Source organism: Microtus pennsylvanicus, chromosome 8 (assembly GCF_037038515.1).
Source record: "Microtus pennsylvanicus isolate mMicPen1 chromosome 8, mMicPen1.hap1, whole genome shotgun sequence".
In the NCBI taxonomy this organism is placed as follows: domain Eukaryota; kingdom Metazoa; phylum Chordata; class Mammalia; order Rodentia; family Cricetidae; genus Microtus; species Microtus pennsylvanicus.
The window spans coordinates 48,906,754-48,934,727 of NC_134586.1; the positions used below are offsets into that span (position 1 = coordinate 48,906,754).

The 27,974-nt window shown below is 45.9% G+C and overlaps 1 protein-coding gene across 1 annotated transcript in view; it reads left to right on the forward strand.

Moving 5' to 3' along the window:
• The first annotated feature begins 1,880 nt into the window (after positions 1–1,880).
• The window catches only part of Frmd4b (FERM domain containing 4B), a 326,048-nt gene continuing 299,954 nt past the window's right edge, over positions 1,881–27,974 (forward strand). Inside the window, exon 1 of the mRNA XM_075983380.1 lies at positions 1,881–2,247. The gene's annotated coding sequence lies outside the window, so the exon portion shown is untranslated. The remainder of the gene's footprint in view (positions 2,248–27,974) is intronic.

Consider the following 27,974-nt stretch of genomic DNA (forward strand, 5'->3'; position numbering starts at 1 on the left):
TCCTTGACCCTGGGTGTGTGGACCCTTACTTTTCTTCACTCTGACCAAACACCTGGCAGAAACAAAAAGGAGCGAAGATTCGCTTGGCTCACAGTTCCAGAGAGCCTGTCCTGTTGTGGCAGGAAAGGTATGGGGTAAGGCATAGCCACGTTCCTTCAGCATAGGCCAGGAAGCCGAGAATTGGGAACCAATCCAGGGGACTACCTTCAAAGACCCACCCCTAGTGACCTAATTTCACCAGCTAGGTCCTACCATCCTGATAGGCAAAATATCCCCCACCTAGGAGAAAACAAAGGCTCAGAACCTTAGTTTGTGGAGGGACTATTTTTGCACAAGTGTAGCCATTGAACAGTTTTGTGGAATGGTTTGCAAGTTTACAGATAGGTACCACCTCCACCCGGGGTCCTGTTCTCAGACTGGTCAGCTGACCTCTAGGCCTCCTGTCCTCCTCAACAGAGGTCCATAAACCCAGCGATACTGAATGAGTCAGGTGTGGACCTAGTGGCTTGGGGCTTCTTTATCTTCCCAGGGGTGACGGGTAGGGGTTGGGGTTGGGGGATGGGAGGGAAGTGAGATGGTGTCAGGTGATCTGCTTACACAGCTCAAGTCTAACAGGGCAAGTAATTACCACTCAACAAATGTTAGCTGTTCTTTCAGTATTTCCTATTTAATGGAAAGCAAACAGTCCATTCAGCACCAGAAGAAAATTTAATTAAAACTTACACCAGGCACGCATAATATCTATCACACATCAAGCCGCCTTAAGTGTCTGTCACGTCAGATCTTGATTTCTCCATGCTTGCTCCCGTTCCCATCAGCAGCCTTGCCACTTCAGGGCCAGGAAAACCAAGGTCCTAGTCCCTTCAAAGCCCATGTAGGACTGCTGAGAAGAAAGAAATGGGCAGAAGAGTAGGATCAGGCGAAAGAAGTAAAAAAGAGAGGAGGGGAGAAGGAAAGAAAAGAGGAGGAAGGGTCAAAACTCAGCATTGCAGAAACATTAAATATTCACAAATGATAACTGCTCAACAAAACGCAAAGCTATATAATTGTGTAGTTGACGATAATTAGTTTTGTAATGGATTTACTTTGAAAAATGAATTAACAGCAAGTATGTAAAGAAATGAGGTGGGGGGTGGTGGTCATGTAAGAAGCTTTGGGACACGCTGTCTTCCTGCCCAGACTTTCCAACTTTGGCGTTCTACTTGTCCACTCATTTGGATTAGACAGAGAAAATATCTTAGTAGGGGGTCTCTAATGATTAGTCTCCCTTCTTCCCAATGACTGCATTAAGCTCAGCATCAGATCAGACTGAGACCTCTGATCTGTCACTATTAGCTGTCGTGAGGAACTCTCTTTGAGCCTTCAAACAAAGCGCAACACGGCACCCCTGAATCAGAGTGAATAAATGTCATATCGTAAATATCTAGTGTGGGACAGTATCAGGCACCCCCTCCCTTTCTTCTTCGTTCAGAGCCATCAGATTGCAGGAGTCTCAGATCTAGTCATTTCTCCAGCCCCACTGAAGTCCGTGGGGACACCTTGCATTTTCCACCTTCTCCCTTTATCTAAGGTCCTGGGATGCCAAATCCGGAACGCGCAATCGAGAGTCACACAGTTTTTTGAAGTCAGGGGCGATGCAGAGGCGAGGTCTCCAACTGCACCTAGGACCTGCTTGAGCTGGGTGCCCGCTGTCTGTGCGCGCGCGCAGGCGGCCAGGCGAGCTACAACCGCGGGGCCGAGCGCCCCCTCCCTGCTCCGCTCCCCCCTCCTCCTCCCGATACAATGACTGGGCCGGAACAGCGCATCCGCCGAGCCTCATTGGCAGGGCTGCCCCGGCCCCCGGAGAGGCGACGGGCGGGGGCAGCACAGAGAGAGAGGTGGAGAGACCGGGCTGACAGCGGCCAGAGGCTGGTCCGAGGGACGCGCGGACACTCGGAAGGCGACTCCGGGCTCATCCACCGACTGTAGGGATCCTGGTGTGTACGCCGGGCGGGGGATGCTGCGGGCTCTGGCCGCTCGGCTAGCCGCCGCGGAGTTGCATTGCGTGGCTCCGACGCTGAGCCCAAGCCTGGGCGGAGAGGAGGAGGACCGAGAGGAAGACAGCCGCCGCGGGGGAAGGCGCCGCGCGCCGCGGAGTTGCGGGACTGGCGTGGAGCCGGTTCCTCGGGTCCCGCGCGGAGCGCAGCGCAGACAATAAAGTAGCAAGGCTACAGCGGCGCGCGCCGGAGGGAGGAGGCGGCTGAGCAGGTAGGTGGGCGGCTGTCCCGGGGATGTCCGAGCGCCCTGTCACTGGAGAATGAGGCCGAGATTCACCTCAGGGACTTGGAGTGCGCCCCCCGAGCGGCGCGCAGATTGGGGACCCGCAGAGAAGGTCCCCAATCTCCTGACACCGGGAAGCCCCGCCCCAAGGCTCACGGGCTGGTGTAGCCTGGACTGGAGTTCCTAGGCACTTGGCGCCGCTCTTTGGTGGCTCTGGCGGTGTGGTGACAGGAAGTTTGGCCGGTTCAAAGCTTTGATGCTGGTGGGGTTTGAGAACGCTCCACCAAGGACTGTGCGCTCTTTGCTCTGGTGGGAGGTAGTGAGAGAACCTTTGAATCCCAGACCCTGTTGCCCGGAATTGCTCTCCGAAGGCGTTGGGAGGAGCAGGGGGTCCCTGGCGTTAGCCGAGTACACCCAGGGTTTGGGCTGACTGCCCTTTGTAAATAGGCATGTCACAGCCTAGATGCGACTGTATTGGAGAGGATGTGTGCGTGTGAACCGCTCCCTGTCAATTTTTCTGGAGTATTTCACTTTTCATTTTCATCCCGGGAAGGCATATTTAGCCCTAATTTGAGAAGTGCTCTTTCGTTCGGGCTAGAAGCCAAAGTCTTCCTTTGCATGGCGCTCTTAAAGATGCTCCTGATTAGAGCTGAGTCCCATTTACAAAGGGGTAGAGCTGGACTCCAGTCTTCCCAGTGTCTGAGAATTCAGTGGCAGGAGGAGGTCTCTCTCTCTCTCTTTCTCTCTCCTTTGTGTGGCCGCTTCCTTCCTTCCAGATGTGAGAGGGTTGGGCTGGGCGCTTCTGGGTGCGGTAATAACTATCCTGAACATTCCTGAGATCTGCTAGGACTTGTAAACATACCAGAGCCAACTCCTCTGAACTTTGCGGGCTGACTTGATGTGTTTGCCGGTACCCAGAGGGCCGCGACTGCAAGGTGGCCCCTTGAGGAAGAAAGACGCCGCGGTGCTGACAGCCACAGTCTCAGGCAAGCTGCGTGATTCTTTAGGGTTAGCCTGAGCTTGCCCCAGAAATGTAGCAGCCAACTCAGAGGATGTGTTAAAGATTACAGGGCAATCCCTGACATGCTGATTCTTGTCCCAATGGGAGTGGATTTGAGGAACTTCCAAAGCCAGTGTCTGGAGGGGAAGGAAAGCCTCTCTGCCTTCCTTAACCCCCTCAAGCCGCTCTTTGATCTGTCATACGCAGCCGCCTGCTGAAAAGAACGGGGCAGCTCTGTGTCAGGCAGCCTGGCAGGCCCTTTGCAGACGTCATGACTAGCCCACGAGATGGCAAACCCTAGAGGGAGGTTCAAGACCGTGCCACCGAGCTTACTAGCAACTCAGCTAATTTCATTTTCGGCTCCTTAGCAGAGCAGGGTCACTAGAAGGGACCCCAGTCAACGTTCTTTTAATGATTATGAAGAACAAGCCAACAAGCCAACAGCAATAGCCACCTTGTCGTTTCTTTATCATAAATTTAAGTTGGCATTTAAGAGTTGATGAAGAATCAAGAGTTCTGTGTAGTTTTGTTCCCAAGTTCAATGTTAGAAAATCATTAGCAGGTTAATCTGTAAACAACCACAAGCATATACACGCAAAAAATCTTAGAGTGGTACATGTATTTCCCAGAGGAGGTCAAGAAAAATTCGGGGCTTCTTATATTAGAAAAGGTTTGTCATTTCTTCAGGACATTGTGCATGTATTAACCAAACAGTTTATTTGCCTGTATTTGGTAACATGGGTGGAAAATATTTGGGTAAGACAATGGTGGGCAATGAAGAAATCTACCTCTAACACATTCACAGTGAAGTCTGGCTTTCATTGTCCGCCAACCTTTCAGAAGGTCAGGCTTTCAGGACATGTAAATGCTTGCCCCAGTCATAACTCTGCAGATTCACACGTTTCCATTCTAGCTGCAGAAAAGTTAAGGGGCCCATTGTAGCAGGTACAGAATTACATTTGAGCCTACAACGTGTGGGCGGAGCTAACTTCACAGCCAGGCCAGACTGTGGGACAGGGTGTGAGAAGAGCTGCCTGGTCTCAGAAGTATTGGCTACTTCTAGTCTCTGTCTCTAGGAAAACTTGGGACTCCTGGTTGCCCATTTGGTGGCAGAGATTTAATTAACACTTTGCATTGCCTTTGCGGGAAGAGAAAGGAAATTTTGGCTAACTGACAATACAAACAGGGAGCATGGAAGGCAGCTAAAAATGCCTGACTGTCATATCCAGTCTGCGATAATTTTCAGAATTACACAATTATCTTTGCACATGTAAGCAAAGGCTTGAAGCTTATACTACAAATGATCGCTTTCTCTTCCTCCATCTGCCCTCCCCCTTTCCTCCCTCTCTCTTTCTCTCTCTCTCTCTTCCTCTCACTTAACATTTTTATTTTTGTTTTAGATAATCTTTTTCTTGGCAATAAATTAATTTCTACAAGCTTAGGGCTCCCCCCTCCCACTTCTCTTCTAGTTAACATGGATCCTAGGCTATCATGAAGATGTCCCAAGATGGCATTTTTTCTCTTATAAAAACCAATTTGGTAATTTGGGGGCCAAACTTACTTTATTTTGTAAACTGCCTTCCTGAAATGAGAATGTCCAAAAAAAAAAAAACAGAAACAAAAAACAAAAAACAAAGACAAATTCTTCCTTATGAACTCAATTTCTAAACCTTATCTCACAAGACAGTGTGTTTCAAAATGAAGGACATACGCTCTATTTACTGGTCACAACCAATATTAAAAGACTATATGACAGGCTGGGCGGTGGCGGTGCACACCTTTAATCCCAGCACTTGAGAAGCAGAGGCAGGCGGATCTCTGGGAGTTCAAGCCTAACCTGGTCTACGATAGCTAGTTCCAGGACAGGCTCCAAAGCTACAGAGAAACCCTGCCTCGAAAAAACAAACAAACAAACAAACAAAAGACTATATGACAAGAGACTGGCTCCATGATAAGTTGGTACAAGTTCTGTGGCTTTCTGGAATTTTGAGTAAGATTTAGGGGGTGGGACAGATGTACATATTTGGGGCTACAGCGTAACGTGTCATGTCGCTGTGAGTTACTGTCAGAAGTTTAAGTGCGCTGCTACGAAGGGTGTGTATCTATCAGTACTGTTTTGTTAAGTGGGAAACAGTTTTAAGTGGATTCAGGACACTTCATAGACAGCACAAAAGCGCTATGTCTTTTCCTGTGTATTGGTTATGACATTAGCAGGTGGGGTGTACTTTGCTTAGAGATGAAAAACACCTTCAAGATCTGGTTTCTTACCTTTCAAAGAGGAACCCAGGATACAGGACAGAAAAGCAGGGCTTTTAAAAACTGAGAAGGGCTTTGGTCAGAGGGGCAACAGCTAAGGAAGGCAGTGGTGTAAAGACTCAGATAGGACCTGGGTCAGTTCCAGAAAGAGGTGGCCACCAAATCTCTCTCTCTTCCCTGTCTTCCCTGCCATACTGTATTATCTCTTTCCTCCATAAACCCCTAGCCAGAGGCTTCACAGAAGGGGTCACATGATGTTGAACTTCTAGCCTAACAAACTGCAAGCTTTCTTTGTAAAGTCTGCAGGAAAAAAAAATCTCAGTCTGGTTGACTTCTCTGGAGGATGCTCCTGTAATAAATGAATTCTGGAGTAGAGAACTAACTACCCAGACCATGTGACCTGTCCCATGAATACAGTTGCAGGGAAAGAGAACTGTACACTAAGGTCTGGGGTGGGTGTTTCAGCAGAGTTACAAGGAGCCTGATGAAGACAACTGACCCCTGTTTTCTTTGATGACTTATGTAATAGGAGTGGAGCTAAGCTGTAGTTTCGCAAATAGGTTATCAATATAGTTTTTCATGTGTATAAAGGAAACCCAGCTGCCTCTGAACGTGGTCAATAGCAGGGCTTATGAAATCAAAGTACAGAGCAACTGAAATTGATACGAGGCTGCTGCTTTCAGAGAGCCCTGCGAGGGGAAAGTGTACACACATGAATTAAATACCCACCATACACCCAAACTCCTCTTATCGGGGATGACCATGCTTGGTTCAGCATGTATGGGCAGATCTTTGAAGGCATTTATTTTAAATCAATTTTTTATTCTAATGTGATGTAAATTATTTAAGTTGGTCTCGGAGATTATTTGGAGGGCGCACCCCCCTTCAGTCCCAGGGCCAAATGAGTAGTCTATTGTGCAACTCTTTACCCTGAGCTATTTATTTGGGGCTGTGTTACTTTGCCCTTGGGGGATACACCGCTTCTAATTGTCTCCTGTCACTTCATATACAATTAACCAGTGGGAAGAGAGCCCTAATTGTGTCTGGCTGTAAGGATAATGCTCACTCACAGCAGAGGGTTCTTAGAAGTAGGTTGATCATGCTGACTTGCCTTGGGTCAGTCCTGATTAATATCTGTGCCTCCAGTATGGATGGTAAATTACATAGTCACCCTGCCTAGGAGGCTATTATGGAGGGTTGTGCTTAGGGGTTGTGTAACAGTTTAAATTGTTTGATAAAGCATTCCTTCTACCAGGAAGAGCTAAGTGATTTTGCTAGAGGATGTATGGTCTCATGGCATTAAAATGCTACGGTAGTTCTGAACCAGGGATTGCTCTGCCCTCAAGGAATATTTGTCAATGTCCAAGAAACTTGTTGGTTGTCCCCATTTGGGAACAATGTCAGTGGAATCTAGTGGGCATAGGGCTGGACCCTCAGAAAAGTCTACAGGACACTGGACACCCTGTACCAAAGAACTGCCCGGTCCCAGTGTTTGTGGGATGTGCTTGGGGAATCCTTTGATGAGTGACATTGTAAGGACAGGGAGAAGGATGGCTGCTTTCAGCTGTCAACTTGGAAGGATCTGGAATCACCTGGGGAGAAATTCTGGGTAAGAGATTAGGTTAGTCCAAGGCCTTTCTCTGAGGGATTTCCTTAAATAAGTTAGTTGAAGTGGAAAGATCCACCTGAATGCAGGATGCACCATTTCAATAAAAGGGTCCCAGGTTGAAGGAAGATGATCCTGGCATTGTTCTGTTTCTTTGCTGTGATGTGATGTGACCAGCTTCCTCTCCATGATGGACTCTATCCAAACCATGAGCCAGGAAGAAAACCCCTTCTCCCTTAAGTTGCTTTTTGTCAGGGTATTTGATAAGCAACAAGAAAGCGACTGAGATGGAGGGGAAGCGTTTGAAGCGAGAGGGTGATGCTATATGGGTGTTCATTTTGAGATCATTAGTAGGCTTTATATTTACAACATTTAATCTTTTTTATGTGTGAAACAATTTTTAAATAAGTTTTAGACTAGATGTGTTCACCAGAACTAAAGGACCAAACTCCTAATGACATAACCGTAAAGGCTCCATAAATAATAGAACTAAGGGCGACAGTATCGACTCATACTCAGCTATGCTGAGAATGAGCTATGGCCTTGGAATGTTCATTACATGCAGGTCTTGTTTTAGTCTGTTTTCTCTTACCATAGCGAAATACCTGAGGCTGGGGGGTATGTAAGGCAAAGTTGACTCCGGTCAGAATTCTCCAGGCAAGAACATTGTGTGGGTTTATGCCTAACTTTGATGAGGACATCAGGGCAGACAGCAAATGCTTGTGTGTATGAAGGGAATGTGTGTGAAAAGGAGAGGACACAGGCTGGATAAGAAGCCATAATGAGAAAATCCATCTTTTTTTTTTTTTATAGCAACTCATTCTTGCAAGAACTTACTCCTCGAGGCCTTCCAAGCACCATGACTCCAGTGACCTAATTTCCTTTTGGCCTCATGTCTTAATGGTTCTACCACTTCTTGGAACTGCCGGACAGGGAGTGATGCTTCTAACACATGAACCATTATGAGACATATGAGACTTAAAGCATATTCAGACTGTAGAATCCCTGCTTTCACCCCTTCTATGACCAAGAAAGCTCATTCTAAGGTTATGACTGGATTCACATCACCCAGTTTTTAATGAGTAACCAGACTCAATGTTGCTCTAATGTTATCTAGAGAAGCTGAATCATTGGTAGGAATGCTGGTTCTGTGTCACGTGACCTTCTGGTATACTACAACCAGCTCCCTAAAGGAACTCTGTTGCTTACCATACATGTGTTTTAAACAAGGTGATCAGAGTTCCTGCTGTATTCGGCTTCTGTTAGGTTAAAATGATAAAAATACTGCCTGATCTTGCTACTGTACAGAACCTATACCAAACTGAGGACAGGGTGTGGCTCTGTGTTAGAAGGCTTGCCTAGCATGTTCCAGGCCCTGTGCTGGATCCCAGCCTGCAGGGAAGGGGCAACAATGGTTAAAGGAAGGGTCTCAGCATCATCAGTCTGTGACGCTGGCTTACAGTGACATTCCTCTCTACAGAGTATGTCTCCTACCTGGCGATGTCAGCAGCATTCAGGCAACCTCCACGGGTTCCCTGAGCCTGTTAAGGGTTCTCACACAATGTCGCCTTCATCCTCACCCACCCTGAAGTTACCCACATTTACAGAGGGGAGCATTAGCACTGGAAAGATCCAGGGTTTCTTCAGTCACACAGCTAGTGGGTGACAGGCTGAGAGGTGGGTCAATGCTGTCACTTTGCTCCAGAAGACTCCCTTCTTTATTGTCCCAACACTTAGTGCAAGAGCCTGACTATCCCTCCAGAAAAAGCTCACAACAGACCTACCGTGTGCCCTGTGCTTTCTCCCCCACTGTTATCTATAAAAGACATTCCTGTGTGGTCCGACAGTAGGGATGTGTAAAGAGCCACAAGTACTATTGCTAATGCAACCTTTGTAAGAAGCAGGGACAGATATTCTTTTTGGCTTTGCTGAATAACCCTTTAGCAGAGTAGAGTTTTCAGCCATGCAATTTGACATGGGCAGTAAATATGAAACCCTCCCAGACCAGCCTTAAATATTTGGCTGCACTAAGGAGGCCCCTGGCCTTGCAACTCACCAAGCAGCGTAGACAGTTATTGGAAATAATTATGCCTCTGCCACAGCGTGCGGCCCCATCACAACCCTCCTGAATCAAAAGGCCTTGCTGGAAATCCCAGCATCCATCTTCCAGCTGGTGCTTCCAACAGCCAACAGTGTCTGTGGGGGGTGCACACAATGGATGGGGCCAGGAATTGTTCTTAGCTTTTCCTGGTTGCACCTGACTGAGCCCGTTCCATCAATTCTGTCATTGCAAGAGAGCAGAAGGGGCCATATGTGAGCAGAATGCCAGGCACCCACAGGCACAGAGCTCAAACAGCTAGCTCAGGTCCTGTGTTATCCAAATTCAGTGCTGGGGCAGAATTCTGCTAGATGAAGGAGGAGCTGGGGAGAAAAGAGGTGAGCTGTGGTCTAAAATTGGCAGTAGCTAGAGAATCCGGGCAGAGGATACGGTTTGACAGTAGCGAACTAGCCTCGCATGCGCAAAGCCCTGGGTTCTCCTCTTAGCAATGCAAAAAATAGATGGAGGGGGGGGGGAATGTTGGAAAAATCAGTAAGGCAGGGTTCACATCCCACCCTAGCAGTAGGGTGACATGAGGTGTTGTGACTACCTTTCTGCGTTTGTCAAATGGTGGTGACACCCACAGCCTGGAAAGTTTGAATTATATGTATGCACACACTTGTTAGAGCAAAAAAACTTTCGTAACTTTAGCATTTTTTTTAACGTTCCCAGATAAATGTTCTTTGTAAGGTGACCGTGTCAGTGAAATCACTTGCTGTCCAGTCAAAATGGCATTTGGTGTGACTGGCTGTATCAAATAGCTGTCCTGTATTGAGGAGCATTTCAAAACAGGAGAGTGTGGCTTCTGGATACATCAGAAGACACAGGGGCATTTGAGGCCATCACACACGCTTAAGTTGGCTCCATTCAACTGTGCGAAGTGAAAACCCGGGTCCTGATAAACTAATGAAAGCCATGTGTCCCAGACTGGGAACACAGAACCTTGTCCCAGCGAGGCTGTAAGCCTTAAATTGAGCACATAGCACAGTTATTTGCTCCAACTGTGTTAAATTAATTCAATTTGTATTTTGAAGACAGAGAGGGGGAAAAAAAACCCATGTTTTTAATTTACCTCCATGGCTGCAGTCTTACTAACCCTTCACCAATTTGCTGGAGGCAGAGTGTGACTCAGACAAAGAGGAAGGCGCTGATTTGCTTTGTGTTTGTTTGTTTTGTTGTTTTTTGAATGATTCAGCTACTGTAGGTGGTTCTAGTCATGAGTGAGTCTCATTGGATTCTCCAGCTTAATCTTCCTTGTGAATTCACATAGAAAAAATACCCTGTGTAAATCTCACAGAAAATCTGCAAATATCCTCATGAAAAAGGATGGTTGGAAACTGACAGCTTGCCAGAAAGCACACACGCGCCTTGGCTGATGCTTTTGCTATACAATCTGAGAGAGGCACAAGTTCGACTTCCCTCAGACAGTGCTTTTTTTTTCTTCCCTGTACAGAGTTTCATTTCTGTCACTACTGTCTAGGAACCAGCAATACCTTTCACCTAGCACGTTATATTCCAGAGGATTAAGACCTACCCGTGGTAGTCACATTATCTTTTGCTTGACCTATCTGTAATGGCACATGCTTGTTTCGTTGGATTGTTTTCCTAACCTGTTAACGTGATGACTTTTCCCCTGCACTTATCTTTATTATGATAAATATCACCTATAGTTCCTTATTGTCATCTTGCTCTTTGGCAGCTGAATGGTATGGGATTCAGTGCCTCTTCAAAAATAGCCACCAACTTTGAGTCTCTTACGGCCGTGCACACACCTACCACCCCTTCAGGAGACAGAGGAAGGTGGGTCAGTGTGAGTTCCAGGCCAGCCTCTAGTACACCCGGAGACCCTGCCTCAAACATAAATAAATAAGGGGCCAGTGACATATCTCATTTTGCAGAGCGCTTGCTCAGCATGCACCCTAGAAAACAAAGGGTGGTGGTGCGGGCCTGTAATCTCATCACCTGGAAGACAGAACTAGGAATGCCAGATATTCAAGGCCATTCTCTGCTACCCAGTGCTGCGTGACAAAACTTTCCCTGGGGAGATGCAACACACACACACACACACACACACACACACACACACACACACACATTTATTCACCGCAGATAGGGACCCCACAACAGACCAAAGTATGAATACCACCGAAATCTAACTTGATGAGTTTTATTGGGGTCATTTACAGGAATGTGGGTGAGAGGTTCCTTACAGGAGCAGAAATGATGCAAAGACAGCTGCATCACCAAAGCCCACCCCAGCATGAGTGACAGCTCACAAAGCTGGGAACCTGGAGCACACTGCACAGCCTACAGGCTGCTCAACTATTTGGAGAGTGCCCTTTCCAAGTGACTCTGCTTCTAAACTTCTGACAGTTCCAAGGCAATGGGTTTGATCTTGGTCTTCTTTCTGGCTTTTCCTATCTGAGTGATATGTAACCGTTTCCTCCGAGACTGGAATATTACATCCCGCAGGGAAGTTCTTCAGTCGAACAACTCAAAAATAGCTTTGGAAGTTCCTGAAATTGACCAGGTTCTCTAGACTCCCTCCTGCCAGAGTAAGCAATGGAAGCTCAGAGTTCCTGTCAGAGGAAGGGAAGTCCAATCGCCAAAAGGACTCAGGCAATCCAAGTTTGAAGGCAGCTGCGAGGTCAGACAGCTGCCTGGAAGAAGCAGAAACCAGGCAAACTGCCTGAAGAGGTTTAGACCACCTGAAACACCTGGAGAGGACACTCTCTAGCCTGTTGAGCTGTCTGCAGGCTGTGCAGTGTGCTCCAGGTTCTCAGCTTTTGTGAGCTGCCACTCATAATGGGGTGGGCTTTCGTGACACACCTGTCTTCGAGTCTCCACTCCTGTAAGGAACCCCTGACCCATATTCCTGTAAGTAATTTAAGTAAGTAACTGTACTTACTTAAATTGTTTCTTATTGGGACTTCTAGCCTGCAAATAGTGACATGGAGACTTATTACTAATTATGAAAGCTTGGCTTTAGCTTAGACTTTTTCCCAACTAGCTTTTCCGAGTCAAATTAGCCATTCTCTATTAATCTGCTTTCTGTCTCATGACCCAGATAGCTTGGCTTTGTACCATATGTCCAACTTCTTCAGAGTCTCACTTGCACCTTCTGGCCCTTTCCTTACTGTGTGTCTTCTTTATCCAAAATGCTGACTTCTCTATTGCTAATTCTGGTCAGCTAGTCAGTTGCTGTGTCCCCTGATTCAAAGTAAACTTCATTGACAGTCTGGAGTGTTACAGTGTGATCAAAATATCCAACAACACTTCCCCCTTTCTGTCTAAATAAAAAGGGAAAGGTTTTAACTCTAGCATAGTAAAACTAGATACAATAAGAACAGTTATCCGGTAAGAATTATATACATAATGTCCATTCCATTTGTATTTGACAGATTCGGAGAAATTACTCTATTATCTATCCTATCTCCGTGAGTCCAAAGTTTTATGTAGAATTCGTTTATCATAGCTTGTATTATAATCCTCAAAATATCTTTTTAGACCTAAAACCATCTTCTTAGATAAACAACTTAGACCTCTATATCCCTCATCTTAATAAACTTTACATCTCTTATGTATGTTTCTTTTCTGAATTGATAACCAGGAAAACTGTAACTATAACCATCTAGTCTTCAACCCCATTAAAGATCCAAGAAGGATATAATATTACTTGAGTAAACAGGAAGAGCAGAGCAAGCAACTTCCAAAGCTATAGATAGGACAGAAACAGCTGTCTGCCTGGACAGTCACCCGAAGTTCCTCTGCAGGGTTGGGGCATCCATCTTTGTCCTACAGGCGTAGAATATCTGACAGACTTTTTTGTGAAGCAGGAATTTTGAAGGACTTTCCTACCTCGTTGTGGCAAAGTTCAGCAGTCACCTTCTCTTGTGTTCTGCTTATCCAGTTTGGACAGCATACTGTCAGCAGTCCAGCCAAGGGAAGTTTCTTGTCCAATGGCTAACTTTGCCACAATGAAAGCAAACTCCATATGGAGGTTTTTCAATGCCTGTCATCCTTTTTTTTGAAGTAGATTGGTGCTGCCAGGAACAGATGTGTCTCACTGTCATGAAAAGTCTTATGTTATTAAAAAATCTTAAATGCCATATTCTGAAGTGTTTCTAAAACATCTTAAATGCCATATTCTGAAGGTTTCTGAAGTGTTTGAAGACTTCCTATCTATCTAAAATATTCTGTTTAACCTTGAAAACATACCTAACATGATTGCAAGTTTGAATATTATAGATACCAACTACTAACCTGCATTTTAAAATTATTCTAAATAGTTTATAATAATAACTTTTAAGGACTAGAAATTTACATTACATTGTTAAATGAGCCCATCTGAGACTAGAAAGTGAAAAGTTTTTTGTCCTGATGAGCCTCTTCACAGACACAATAATCCAAATCAAACTGAATTAGAAAAGTCCCAGGTTTAATGGATGCCAGCACTCCTGGGTGTGAGGAAGACCAGGAAAACCATGGAGGGGGGGAATGGAAGATGGAGAGACCAGGTGTTCATTCTCGGCGGAGGGGGGCAGTTTAAGTATCCTGTGGGAGTGGTCTCTGGGAAGGGGGTCACTGTTAGGTGGGCTTTCTTGGAGGTGGAGTCTGGACTGTGGCAACTCCCAGAGGAGGGGGCCTGGAATGGAAAGTTTCATCCAAACATTCCAGACTCCCTGGACCCAATCATTCCAGACTTTTTGCATATAAGGATGTCAGTGGCTGGGGTGAAGCTTCCAACCAAACAGAAAGTTATATCCAGCTCCTTGTCCAAAACTTTTCCTAGCTTTCTCTATTACATTCTGCCACATGGCTGGGCTACGCCTACTCTATACTGAATGTCTGACTTCTTCGGAGTCTTGCTTGTCTCCCTAATCTTTCCATTCTGTGTGACTTCTATATCGAAATTGCTGGCTTCTCCATGGCTAATTCCAGTCAGCTAGTCAGTTGTTATACCCCCCTGATTCAAGGTGAACTTCATTGACAGTCTGGGGTGTCACAGTGCAATCAAAATGTTCTACAGCAAGAACCATCTCCCCCCCAAAACCTCAGTAGTTTATGAAGTTGGACTTCGGTGTTATCTGTACTTTGGTCTGTCATGCTTCTCCATCTAGGGTTAGCAGATATGTGTGCTACATCTCCCTAGGAAAAGTCTTGTCACACAACAAACAGTGAATTTCAGGTCAGCCTGGAATTCATGAGACTCTGTCAATAAATACATAAACAAATCCACAGATTTTGCTTTCCAGCAATGAAGCTCCATAGACTAGTTAGCAGACGGCTGGCAGCTTGCTTAGAACCACATGCTTAGGATCTTGGCTGAGTGGTCCAGCACCCTGGGAACTGAGCAGGATGACTCCTCACCTTTCACCAGGGATAAGATGGAAGTGGAGCAGATAGACTTAGGATTTGAACCTGAAGGCAGGTCCCTAGCTGCATAGCACCTCATGCCAGGTATTAACTTGAGTTGAGTTGCTCCTCTAGGCCCTTTGAGTAGTCCTGGTTCTCCCTTTGCTTTGAAAGGGATTTGGGGTGGGGGAAGGGGTGGAGATTAAATCTGCACATCTTTGATGCAGCATTCTTGGCATCTTTTTGCACAGGTGGAGTTCTGCTGAGTCCTGGGTTCCTAGACAGCTTCTGCATAGTTGCAGTTTCTGAAAGTCTTAACTTGTGAGTTTAGCTCTGGAGCCTGGGGCTTTGGGAAGGATTTTAGAATTTCCTACATTATGATTAAGTAGCATATTTGAGAAACCTGCAATCAGAAGAATGATTGGTGAATCTATGATGCAGACATTGGGAAACTTTTTTTTCAAAGGGTGGCATCCTTATTATAATGGGTTTCTCAGGTCATGTTATCCAGGTTGCAATTACTTCTCAACTCCGCCTTTGTGGAACTAGAGAGTCAGTAAATCAAATAAGGAGTGCAGGGGAAGGGGAGATGGACTAGGCAGCAGGTACCTGCCTAGAAAACATGAGGACCAGAGTCTCCCTGAGAACCTGGGAGTCCTAGTCAGGGTTTCTATTTTGCAGTGATAAAACACCATTGACTAAAGTCAAGGTAGGAAGGGAAGGGTTTGCTTCAGTTTTATCATAGGTCTAGAGCACAATCCATCACTGAGAAAACTTAGAGCAGAAACCTGATGCAGAGGCCATGGAAGAATGCTGCTTATTGGCTTGTTCCTCATGATTTGCTCAGCCTGATTTTTTATACACCCCCACGACTACCTACCCATGGGTGGTACCGCACACATTAGGCTGGCTCCTTCCTCATCAATTACTAACTTTTGTCCGTAGGTCAATTTCGTGGAGGCATTTTCTCAACTGAGGTTCATTCTCTCCAAGTGACTCCAGCCTGTGTCAAGTTGACATAAAACTAGCCAGCACCCCATGTAAAACATTCTGGCATGGTAGTAATCATAGTGCTGGAAAGGGGAAGATAGGCAGATCCCTGTGGCTTTATGGCACATACTTGGTGTGTATCCAAGACAGTGGAGACCCTGATTCAAAACAATAAGGTAGAAGGCCAGAGAGATGGCTCAGTGGTTAAGAGCACCTACTGTTCCTGCAGAAGACCTAAGTTCAGTTTCCGGCACCTACATCGTAAGGTTCACAACTACCTGCAACTTCAGATCTAGGGAGTCTGATACCTCTAGCCTCTGAGGGCACCAAGATTCGCCCATACATACCTATGCACATAATTTAAAAATGTAAAATAAACCTTTAAAATAATTAAACAAAATGGAGAGCAACTGAGAAAGGCAGGCCCTGATATCAACCACTGGCCTCCGCATTTACTAGCTTACACACACACACAGGCACACACACACACTCTAAATAATATAAAATAATTAATATAAATATTAAAATAAAATATTTTCTATTTTATATTGTTATTCATAACAACCAATAATTAATATAAATTAAAAACAGAGGTTTTATTCTGGTGAACCTTTATTTATGGAAATCAAGCAATGGGAGGAAGTTGACCCAGGAGTTGTATTTTGCTAATCCCTCTTCAACAGATAAAAGGCCCATTCTGGGCATTGAAGTCTGCGTGGGTATGTTGTTAAGTAACAACAGTCGTGCCATGAGGGGTTAGGCTTGTCGCCATCCTCACTTCTAACGACTCTGAGGCAAGCACTTGTCCCTCATTTTTCTGTCTTCATGTGTGGAGAGAGAACAAGTCTAACCTCACTCCGCGGCTTTGGGAGTTGACAGATTTCTGCTCACACTTCACTTAATGGTTGAGAAGAGGTCTGAGAAACGAGTCATGGGTAAATTTTGCCCTGCTCCTATCTCCGAGTGCACTTACACACGCCTCGACTATACGACTCAGCTGGAGCTGCTTCTTAATGCAATCAGTGGGTTCTTTAAATGTGTGATGAATGAGACTGTTGTATAGTAAACCTTTGTGTAAGTATGCATGTGTGTAGGCGTGTGTGCATGCGTGTAAGTGTGCATGTGGGTAGGCGTGTGTGCATGCGTGTAAGTATGCATGTGTGTAGGCGTGTGTGCATGCGTGTAAGTGTGCATGTGGAGACCAGAACACAGTTTTGGATGCCCTTCCTTCCTTCCTTCCTTCCTTCCTTCCTTCCTTCCTTCCTTCCTTCCTTCCTCCTTCCTTCCTTCCTTCCTTCCTTCCTTCCTTCCTTCCTTCCTTTCTCTTTCTCTCTCTTTCTGTCTGTCTGTCGTTCTCTTTATTTTTTTTAAGACAAGGCCTCTCACCGACCTGCAGCTTTCCTGACAATAAGCTTTGCTTCTGTTTATTTTTATTTTGTATGTGTGTAGCGTTTATGTGTGTTGTGTGAATATGTATCCAAGAGCAAGTGTGTGTGTGTGTGTGTGTGTGTGTGTGTGTGTATGTGTGTGGTGTGTGAGTGTGTGTGTGTGTGTGTATGCGTGTGGTGTGTGAGTGTGTGTGTAGAGGCTCAGGGTCAGTGTTAGCTTGTGGCTCCAGATGATGGCGGCCAGAACCTTAGGTGAGATGTATTGTTCTGCCATTGAGTGCCATCAGACACTTGACAGTGTGTGGAACCCTCTACTTTTAGCAGCAGCAGGAACATTTAGTGTCACAGTTCCAAGTGTGACACTCCCAGGCCTCTGGATAGTAACTGGGGACACAGTTCTTGACCCTAAGTCCTTGGGACTGGACCACTCCCTGGGACACCATTAGCAATGCGCTGTCTTTGGTTCTTACAGCCTTCTCTGCATGTCCATGTCCTCTGTCACCTCTGCTGCCTCTGCCTCATGTCTCTGTCCCTGCTAGTACTGCCTCTGTGCTGTTTACTGGACTTGCTGTTGCTGCTGCTCCTTCTCAGTGTTCACCACTTCAGCCCTCTCTGCTTACAACAGAAGTCAGAAGAAGGCAGTGAAAGGGCCATTTGGAAAAGCCTCTTACTGGTTCTAATTGTGTGACTGAGGCAGCCCCAGAGGTTGAGTCCTGGCCGAGTCCACTCAGAGGTGAGACAAACAGCCTGCCTATATAGGCAGCAGAGGACAGCAGAAAAGATGTTCCCACAAGCCACGGTACTGTCGTTCATGCAAATGAAGGATTGTCTCTAAACAAGTCATAGTTCTTCTCCAGAGCCTTCAGGGAAGTGTGTCCTCATTGGCATGGATGAAAATGGCCAATGGCGTCCTTTGAGGCTTGTAGTGAGAAAAAGACTGGGGCAGCTGTTTGAGACATTCAGGCTGGGACAAACCTTCTGGAGCCAGAGTTGTATTTTGGCAGTAAGTTGCTGTGGTTAACATGTAGCTTCCTCAAGGCATCCGTGCAACATTCGAAGCAGCCAGGCTGCCTGGGTCAAGATAGCCTTCCTAACAGCTGTCAGGAAATCAAATTCCCCCTGAACTTCAATGTCTTACCTCATTAAATGAAAAATAAAATTAAGTGGGGTCCAGGATACTTGTAGCAAAAGCCTACCATTAACGTTGGTAACTCTTTAACAGTGTTTAACAGTGCTTGACAGTGCTCCCCCCCCCCCCCCCCCCCCCCCCCCCCCCCGTCCTAGTGCCCCAGGGAGGCTTGGGTCCCTTTGATGTGTTCTATAAGAAGGGCACTCTAAATAACAATAAAGAGTGCACACCAGTAATCACCATAGCACGGGGGTGGAGGCAGGCGGATTCAAAGAGGTCCAAGGTCATCACTACTCAAGGGCGTAGTGATTTGTAGGCCAGCCTAGGCTACACGAGACCTATCTCAAACTAGCTAACACTTTTTTTAAAAAAGGAATCAAAACCAAGTGACAATAAAAAACAATGGTAAACATATGTATATATAAATATATATTAATATAGTAAACACCTAAGACAGTAACAGGTATTGCCATGACCAAATCTTAGGCCTTGTATGCAGGTATTAGGATGACCCTGGCACCAGAGCTTTGGTTATCTCAGCTGTGTGTGTAGAATATCACCACACATACAAAAATACAGTATCATATGCTGTAACCTCACAGCATCACCACCCATTTCTGTGGTGAGGGTATTACGTGAGGGCCCTGTGTCATGGTAGTACATCACAGAATTACATCATGGCATTCTGTCGCAGCATTGGATAAGTGATGCTGTGTCACACAATATGACACCATGGAGTTTTGTTCTCTTACGTCCTTGCTGACTCCAGACAAAAGAAAATTTTCGGTTCTGTTCAAACGTATGTGCTCATCTTCGGGTATGCTGATTTGTTGTTTTGCATTGCTTGACTGACACAGACAGGCATACTTCATTTTACAGCACTTTGATTTATTGTGCATTGATGATGCCATTTTATTTTTAAAGAAGTTGAAGGCTTGGGCAACCCACCGCAGGGCCTATTCCATAACGCATGCTCACTGAGAGTCTGTGGCATGTTTGAGTAGTGCTCATTGCACAGGGTGTTAGTCTGTTTTGAGGATCTGTGGGTAGCAGTCTTTGATGACACTATTGAAATTATCTCATAGTGCCATAAACCATGTGGATAAGAGATTACAAGCTTGGCGGACAAATGTCTACCTCCCAGGTGCCCTGTACTCTTTCTCTCTCTGTCTCTCTCTCTGTATCTGTCTCTCTGTCTCTCTCTGTCTCTCTGTCTCTCTCTCTCTCTCTCTCTCACCAGGTCTCCCTACTCTCTGAAATGTAATGGCCTTTAAACAAAACCAGTTAACAACCCAACAGTGGTCTCTTCAGGTATTCTCTTGAAATCAAAAGCTAAAGATGTTGAGCTTAGTGAGAAAGTCATTTCAAAAGCTGACAAGGAAGTTGGGTATGGGAGACAGTTCTATGAAATGAGTCAAGGCGAATGGAAATACTATTTTACATGTTAAACAACATTATAGTAGAGTGATTAGATATAGTTTTATACAATTTTGTTTTGTTTATTTACTTGTGTTCTGGGTATTAAAATTCAAGACTTGATGCTTGCATAGCAGGCCTTTTACCTCCTGAGCCATTTTCCCAGTCCGCCTTCTAAATTTCTCATCGCAAACTGTGTTTGTCAGATTTCCATCCATGCCTGTGCCTTGACACTAGATGAACTTTGGTTAACACAGTACTGTCCCTTGAGGGAGTGACCCAGAAGACTTGGAGTCCCTCTTAGCCTACAGTCCCCACTTACTCACAGAAAGCAGCAGGCACTGGCAGGCTACTTAGTCACCACTGTGCTGACAAGTTTTATGTCAACTTGACCCATGTTAGAGCTGTTTGAGAGAAAGGAACCGCAGTTGAGAAAAATGTCACCATCGGGTTAGCCTGCAGGCAACTCTGTGGCATACTGTCTTGATTAATGATGGATGTCAGAGGGTCCGTCCCACATGGGGGTGGTGCCACCTCAGGGCAGGTGGTCTTAAACTGTAGAAGACAGCGGATTGGGCAAGCCAGTAAGAAGCATTCCTTATGACTTTTATTCCAGTTCCTGTCTCTAGGTTCTAGCCCCGATGTCCCAGGCAGTGGTGGCGCACGCCTTTAATCCCAGCATTTGGGAGGCAGAGGCAGGCGGATCTCTGTGAGTTCGAGACCAGCCTGGTCTACAAGAGCTAGTTCCAGGACAGGCTCCAAAGCAACAGAGAAACCCTGTCTCGGAAAAAAAAAAAAAGATGGACAAACTTATAAACTGTAAAGTGAAATGCGCCCTCTCCTCCCCAAGTTGCTTTTCAACATAGTGGTTTATCACAGCCATAGAAGCCTGGGTTTAGACAACCACTAAGAGGGTCTCAGCATCCCCTCAGCGCAGAGAAGAGGACTCGTCATCAGTGTTCTTGGGTAAAACACTTCATGTACATTTGTTCTGCCCTAGGCCACCTGTCATCCTCTGCTGTAGCTTCGTCTATTATAAATGGCATTGTGTCTTCATTGGAGACGAATGTGTGACAGTCTTTGCCCCCAGATTAGAAATGTGTGTTCTCGTCGAGTGAGGGAGAGTAAGATCTGGGTGGGGGGACAGGAGTCGTAAATAGCACAGGTGTGAACGGCACCTAAATGTGGGACTTTCTGAGAGCTGGAAACCAGATGTGTGGGGTGCAGAGCACAGCGGGAAGGAGACACAGGAATGAGGTCTCACCTGACTCTGTGTATCAGCCCAGGAAATGGAGACCCCGAGGAAAATCCAGAAGGAAAGTTAGTGAGGAGACAGTCTGTGTTGGAATCCAAGCTGTCCTCATTAAACCCCTTGGTGACCTGGGGGAGCTTCTTGAGCCTCAGCTTCCTTGTTTGTAAAATGGAGATGATAAGGGAAGGAGGGCAGCTCTGTTAGTGCCTGTGTTCTAGGAACAGCGCTGAGGACATGGGAGACCATTTCACCTACAGCTCTCCAGCCACAAATGGCTCCGTTTTGTGGGCTGAGAAATTTCGGCACCAATTGTCCAGTGGTGTTTTCTGTTCTACTCACCTGGTAGTGAAATCCAGATCAGTTTAACTCCATAACCTGGGTATTGTGTGTGTGTGTGTGTGTGTGTGTGTGTGTGTGTGCGCGCGCGCGCGCGCGCGTGTCTACCCACCAACACGTTCCCCTCTTGAGGATGAATCATAGCATTTTTGACTTTGATGTCTTATTAGTGATCAGATGCACAGAGAGTGACCTCAAGTCATTTATTTGAGAAACAGAAACACCACTAGTGAAGTAGAAAATGAGACAGGGAATGGAAGATAAACCCCGAACCATGGCGCTTGCTTGCACCGTGGCTTACCTAGAAGTAAATTCCACCAAGGGAGCCGGGCAGGAGCAGAGGACGTGCATGTCAGTTTGTCACCAAGTGAGCTGTGGGGCAGCCGAGGACTCTGCCACTGAGGGTGACTTCTGGGAGGTGGAGCTTCCATCCTTGATCCTGAATCTATGTCGCGGATTTGGCTAAGTATGACTCTGGCAGCAAGAGAAAGTCCTTGCCGGGAAAATGCTAGGAAGCAGAGAGGCAGGGAGTATGGGAGCTGCGTCAATGTTCTTACTGAGGTGGGTCTAAGAATTAGAGATCACGTGACAGTGGCAGGCTGGGAGCCGCTACTCACAGGAGCTCTACTGCAGAGGTTCTCAATCTGTGGTGGGCCTGCGACCCCCTGAGGTGTCAAATGACCCTTTCACAGGGGTCGCCTAAGACCATTGGGAAGCATGGATGTGTATGTTATGATTCATAACATTAGCAAAGTACAGTTGTGAATGAGCAACGAAAATAATTTTACAGTTGGGGGAGTGATCACCACGACATGAGGAACTGTATTATTAAAAGGTTGCAGCATCAGGAGGGTTGAGAACCCCTGCTCTATTGTGATTTTGCCAATATTTGAAGGAGGTTTGAGAGCTTAGTTTGGGTTTCTTGTTATGAATGGGAGAGCACACTGTACCAGGCAAACCTCCGGCTGCCCCTCCCCACCCACCCATCCTGTGTGGTCCTAGTACAAATGGACTCACATCTTCTTAACCAAGAATTCCAGATCGTTCCTCACCATGGAATTCTATGTGAAAGTGCATCACGAGTGTTTGGTTCATGACTATCCACTCCCCACTCCCTGAGGATCTTGGCATGTGGCTCTGATATAGGGACCACATTTACCCAACTTCCTTGTGTATAGCATTGCTATGCCATGAAGCTCTATTTAATGTGAGGGGAAGAGATGTGTGCAGCCTCTAAGTCCATTTAAAAGGAAACCTCTTCAGCTCCCTCCCCACATCTTATACAACGCCTCCCTTCCACTGAGCTGGAACAGGGAAGTAGCCCTGAGCCATCTTCTGGCAGAGGAATGCAGATGATAATCTAGCAGTTACAGCACCAAGGAGCAGGGGCCTTAGAACTCCTGCCTTTGTGTGGAGCTGAGCTAGACCATGCAGCTCCTGGCTTTCATTATGTTGGCCTCCAGGTAGACTTGAAATGGATCTAATATAAACCATTCTCTCTTGCTCCTTGCCAAGTCTAAGAACCCATGTTCTCATGAGCATGGTGTCTGAATCTGCCACTGAGCCTTAGGTCCCTTGGACTCATAAAATACCCATTGTGGGGCTGGAGAGATGGCTCGGCAGTTAAGAGCATGCGCTTCTCTTGCAGAGGACCTGGCATTGGTTCCCAGCACACACATAGGGCAGCTTACAACTGCATGTATCTCCGGCTTTGTCTGGCTTCTTCTGGCACCTGCACTCATGTGTGTATAAATCCACAGTCAGACACGCAGGCATACACATAATTAAAATTCTTAATTCTTAAAAAAAAGTTAAGTGATCATTGGAGATAGGGTCAGAAATAACAACTCAAACCAATCAATTGTGTTACAAATGCGTACATGCTATACCTATGAAGACATCAAAGGACAGTTTTCTCTTGTTCCACCTCTACCTGGCTTCTAGGGGATGAACTCAGGTTACCAGGCTTACATCACTGGGCAGGAAAAGCCTTTACTTGTGGAGCTATTCCCCTGTCCCAGAAGACCTGACTTTCATCCTCTCTCTGCCTCTTGCTAACTCTATATAGGGAGCTATGTCACCACATTTGGTAAGTCCCACACCATCTTTGTAAGCTGGCGGCTGGTGGAAAATGCCCACCACAGTGTTTGACACCTGGTCTAGGATCAGTGGCAGATACAGTTGGTTTTTCTAACACCATTAGTTTTTCCTCATGCTGTGTTGTTGCTGACCAACTCAGCAGTACCAGCTACCTTAGTGATCAGCAGTATTAGAACAGAACCTGCCGCTCTGACATTTAGAATTAGCTCCGCTAGGTCCTAGGAAGGTTGGGTCGCCGTGGTGGGTGAGCAGGTGGACAGAATCCCTGTGGTCTTTAAGCACCTCCCACACTTGCTACAGCATTTCCCTGCCCCTGCTTGTGAACTCAGCCCCATTAGATGAAGGAAAGCAATGCCTAGTGATGCAGTAGACAGTCTCCCAGGCCTGGTGCCTCCTGATCCCCAGCAGAGCCGTGCCCTGGGGAAGATTGCTAAGATGATTTGGGAGGTGGGTAGCAGTTACTGAGAGCGGAACCTAGAGTGTTCACTGTCAGTACTTTTCCTGGCTAACCTGAAGCTATGCCCTTACTGTTTGTGGCTAACTCCCTGTCTGTCTGTAATCCAAATCCAACATTCTTAAAGATACAACTTCAGAGCTGGAGAGATGGCTCAGTGGGCAAGAGCACTGGCTGCTCTTACAGAGGTCCTGAATTCAGTTCCCAGAAACCACTTGGTGGATCACAACCATCTGTAATAGGGTCTGATGCCCTTTTCTGGCCTGCTGGTATACATATAGAGAACTCATACACAAAATATAAGTAAATAAAATTTTTTAAAAAATGAAACTCCAGTTTTCTTTGAGGCTATACAAAGTGTGCTTGTCTTAAAAACAACTTCCCATTTCTCATACTATGTAAATTTGGTGTGACCCATTTCTGACTAGCAAGATGAGACTTGAGAGAACATTCTGGGAACTGACTTAGATGGGAGTCGTAGCATTTTTGCCTTCCCCGGTTTTTCCTGCTACCTGCAGCACAGGCAGAATGTTGACGCGTGAGCGAGCACCATGGTTTTTTAAATCAAAGCTGTGGGATAAGATCAAGACAGCAGAGTAGACGATGAATGGGTCCTGCTTCCTGCTGGGAGTCATTACCTGAAAATAACAGCTTGTAAATGTTTAGGCGCGCGCGCGTGTGCGTGCGTGCGTGTGTGTGTGTGTGTGTGTGTATGTGTGTGTGTGTGTGTGTTTGTGTGTGTGACAGCATACATGTGGAGGTCAGAGGACAACCTGCTGAAGCTGCTCCCTTAATGTGAGTGCCTGAGATGAAACTCAGTCAGTCAGGTATCTTTCTTTACCTTACCCTCTGAGTCATCCATGACCAGAACCCATTTCTGAAAATGAGTTTTTTGCACTTATTTGTTTATCTATTTCTTTGTTCAGTGTGTGTGTGTGTGTGTGTGTGTGTGTAGGTCAGAAGACAACTTTCAGGGGTTGCTTCTGTCTTTCCACTCTGTGAGTTCCTAGGATTAAACTCAGGTCATCAGGCTGCAAAGCCATCTCGAGGGCCTTTGCTTTAGTGCTGCCTGACTCCTCCCCAACCTTTACCTCTCCCCATCCTTTAATTTCATGCTGGTGAATGAGTCTTAGTGTCCTTTCCTAATGAATTTTCTGATAGCTCTCAAGGTCTGAAGCCCGGGGCTAAAGGATACTTGGCATCTTAATTTCTGCAGCCTTATTGGAACAGCCTGGAATCTAGCTCCACAGTCGCATCGCCATGGTCCCACCATCTGTCATCTGGGCTTGGGGTCAGATGTGCACAGTGCTGCGCATTCTGGCATTTAACTATTCTTTGATGTGTTTTGCTATTACACGGTCTCTTTGAGTGGCCAGAATGTTTTTCCAATACATTCACACTCCTTGTACTTTGCCTTCCTAAACATGAGGCTGACTTCCCAAGGCTTGCTCTGTTGGATGAGAGATCCTTAGGAAAGGCCTTAGAAAAAAATCATCTACGGTACAAGCTGAGGGCTGCAGCCTCTTGGCCTTCGCCATGGCATGGATAATTTTCATTCTGTAACTGGTCACTTAGCTGGCAATTCACCCCAGGCTCATTCTTCTTACTCTGTGTTGTGACCCAGACTAGAAGTCTGCAATCTATGCTGCCAAATCTCCTTCTAACTGGCTTCTCACGGGGGCTACCCTGGGAGCTGTTGAGACAAGAGTATTGAGAAGGGAGAGGGACCCCAGCACCTCTCACAAGCTTGCATCCCTCAACAGCAGCATGCTCAGGGAAGCCACAGCTGAGAGACACAAGCCCCAAGGACGGTGACATCTGGAGCTGAAGGGAGAGGCTCTGGTCACATGGGCCCGTGTTTATCGCACCCACTTCTTTTACTTCCTGGGTCCTGTACAGCTGGGTTCCATTGAGTAGCACCTCTTGCTGACGTTTGGAGGGTTAGAGGCCAGAGGCTGTGTTCCAGGCAATGGAATGTGGTTAAAAAATAAAAGGTTATATGAGGTTTCTTGCCTGGTACATCAAAGCTGCCTCACAGGACTGGAAGACAACTTACAGGACAAAGTGCTTGTCTGGAAAGCGCGGGATCCGGAGTTCAGTCCCATGTAAAATAAATGGAGCATGGAAGTGAACACTTCTAATCCTAGCAAGAGAATGGAGAGACAGGTGGATACCTGGGTTGCCAGGCCAGTGAGAAGTTTTGTCTCAAAAAGAAAAAGTGGTCAGCATTCGAAGAATGACAGCCAAGGTTGCCCACGTGTGCATGCACCTGCTCTCCCACATGGGTACCCAGAAAGTTCTATTGATGTCCCCTTTCTCAGCCCTTGACTCTCTCCTGAGTGTAGGGCCCTGAGGACCAAGTGTGACCCTGTCTGAGGTGGTCTCTTTAGTCCTGAATATGTAAATGTAGATCAATTACTAAAGGCAAATTTCAGGTACTAGCCGTATTTCCAGAGAGAGGTCGTGGTAAACCAGGCGATGAAAGAAAAAGCTGTCCTTGATTCCTAGTCTCAGCAGTGCCTTTATCTAAAGTTCTTTTTCCCAAACGAGGGTGGCTTTATCGTTCTCTCTGCTAGTAAAAATGATAGGAGAAAATACCACGTGAGGAAAGACGAAACATCTGTGAATTATCAACACGAGACAGATTGCTTATTTTAGATGTGGTCTTCCTAAATTTTTTATTACATTTCATTTGTGTGTGTGTGTTTGTGTGTGTGTGTGTGCATATGGAGAACAACTTAGAAAAATTGCTTCTTTTCTTCTGCCATGTTGGACCTGTGGATCAGATTCAAGTTATCAGACTTGGTAGCAGTCGCTTTTACCAACTGAGCCATCTTGCTGACTTCTGTGTGTAGACTTCTAAGCTGACTTCATTTCTAATTTCTATTAAGCCATGGCTTTTAACACTATCATTTTTGAGGTTATGACACTGGCTTGTAGCTGATGCTTTAAGGATTCTGATCTAATTACAAAGGTAGTTATTAGCATTACCATCATCAGTGTGCTAAGTGTTTTATGGAAATGTAATTTAATCTTATAATGACTCTTGGAGTAAGCAAAAGTCTTCTGCAAGAATAGCCCAGAGAAAATGGGAATCTTTCAAAGGATAGCTGTTTGCTAAACACTTTGGCAGGGCTCTGATTTGAACTGAAAGAATAACCTTATGTTTGAATCATCATATTCTCTTCTACACAGCATGATAAGCTGCTTGCAGACAATTCCAGAATGTGACAGGCGTATGCAGTGCAAACATGCATGCTTGAGGATATTCCTTCCTGCATCAGCACAGGACCTGCCCTTCTGTGACCCTGGAAGAAACCATTTTGTTATGCACCCACTCCTCCGTAATTTACCTGATTTGTAATTTCAGGGTTTCGGGTGTGAGGGCTCCGCTGTAATTATGCTGGGTGCTCTGTTCCGTCAGCTCGCGATGCCCGCAGCCTGGTCTTCCAGCTTGACTACAGGACGAATAGTGCCACTTAGCTGCTTTCAAGTAGCTTTTTTCCCATTGGCTGGCAAATGGTCCAAGCTACAGTGGAGTGCTCTTGAGCTTCTAACCATGGCATCCATTTTATGTTGTATGTCTGTTTCTAAGAGGAGGGGTATTTCTGAGGAAGTACTTCCGCATCCTCAGGCACGAGTGTCCCATTGGGATTCTTGAATGCTGACCCGAAAGATCATCAAGCCTGGAGTCCTGGAAGCTTAAATTCTGTCTTGCAAATCAACGGTGTGGTGTGCCTTTTTCAGTGCGTTCAGAAGAACACACCCTGCACTCTCACACGCTTGGTTTTTAGCTTAAATTCCAGCTTAACATTTAAATAAGGGGAACTTCTGGACAAGTCAACATTAAAAACCATCAAAGTGTAAGGATAGCGCGGTAGAGGAGGGTCAACCCTTATTGCTGTGAGTATTTGAAAGACCGAACCTGTGATTGTAAACTTCAATTGCTGGTAAGAACCACCAGGCAGATATCATAAATGAATATGGTCAAAGCAAAAAGGCAGCACCCGGAGGTGGAACGTGCTGGAGCAAACTGGAGAATCATGCGCATCATAATTCCTATACTCTTTTTTTTTTTAAGTTCTGCTCAGACAAAACACACTGATTGTTACATGTAGTCCATGGCTTGTTGCCAGTTAAACATTTCTGTTTATTGGAGTCAAAGACAGGTGTGAGGTAGGCAAACATTTTTAAGGTACCAAAAGTTTGAGTACTTTCTTTAAGTTGCCGCCTTTGATGCCTGATACCAGTGTACCCTCAGTTCTCTTGGCCTTTCAAGTGTCCGTCTTTATTTGGCCACTTTTTTTTGTTTGTTTTCTTTGTCTCTCTCCGTAA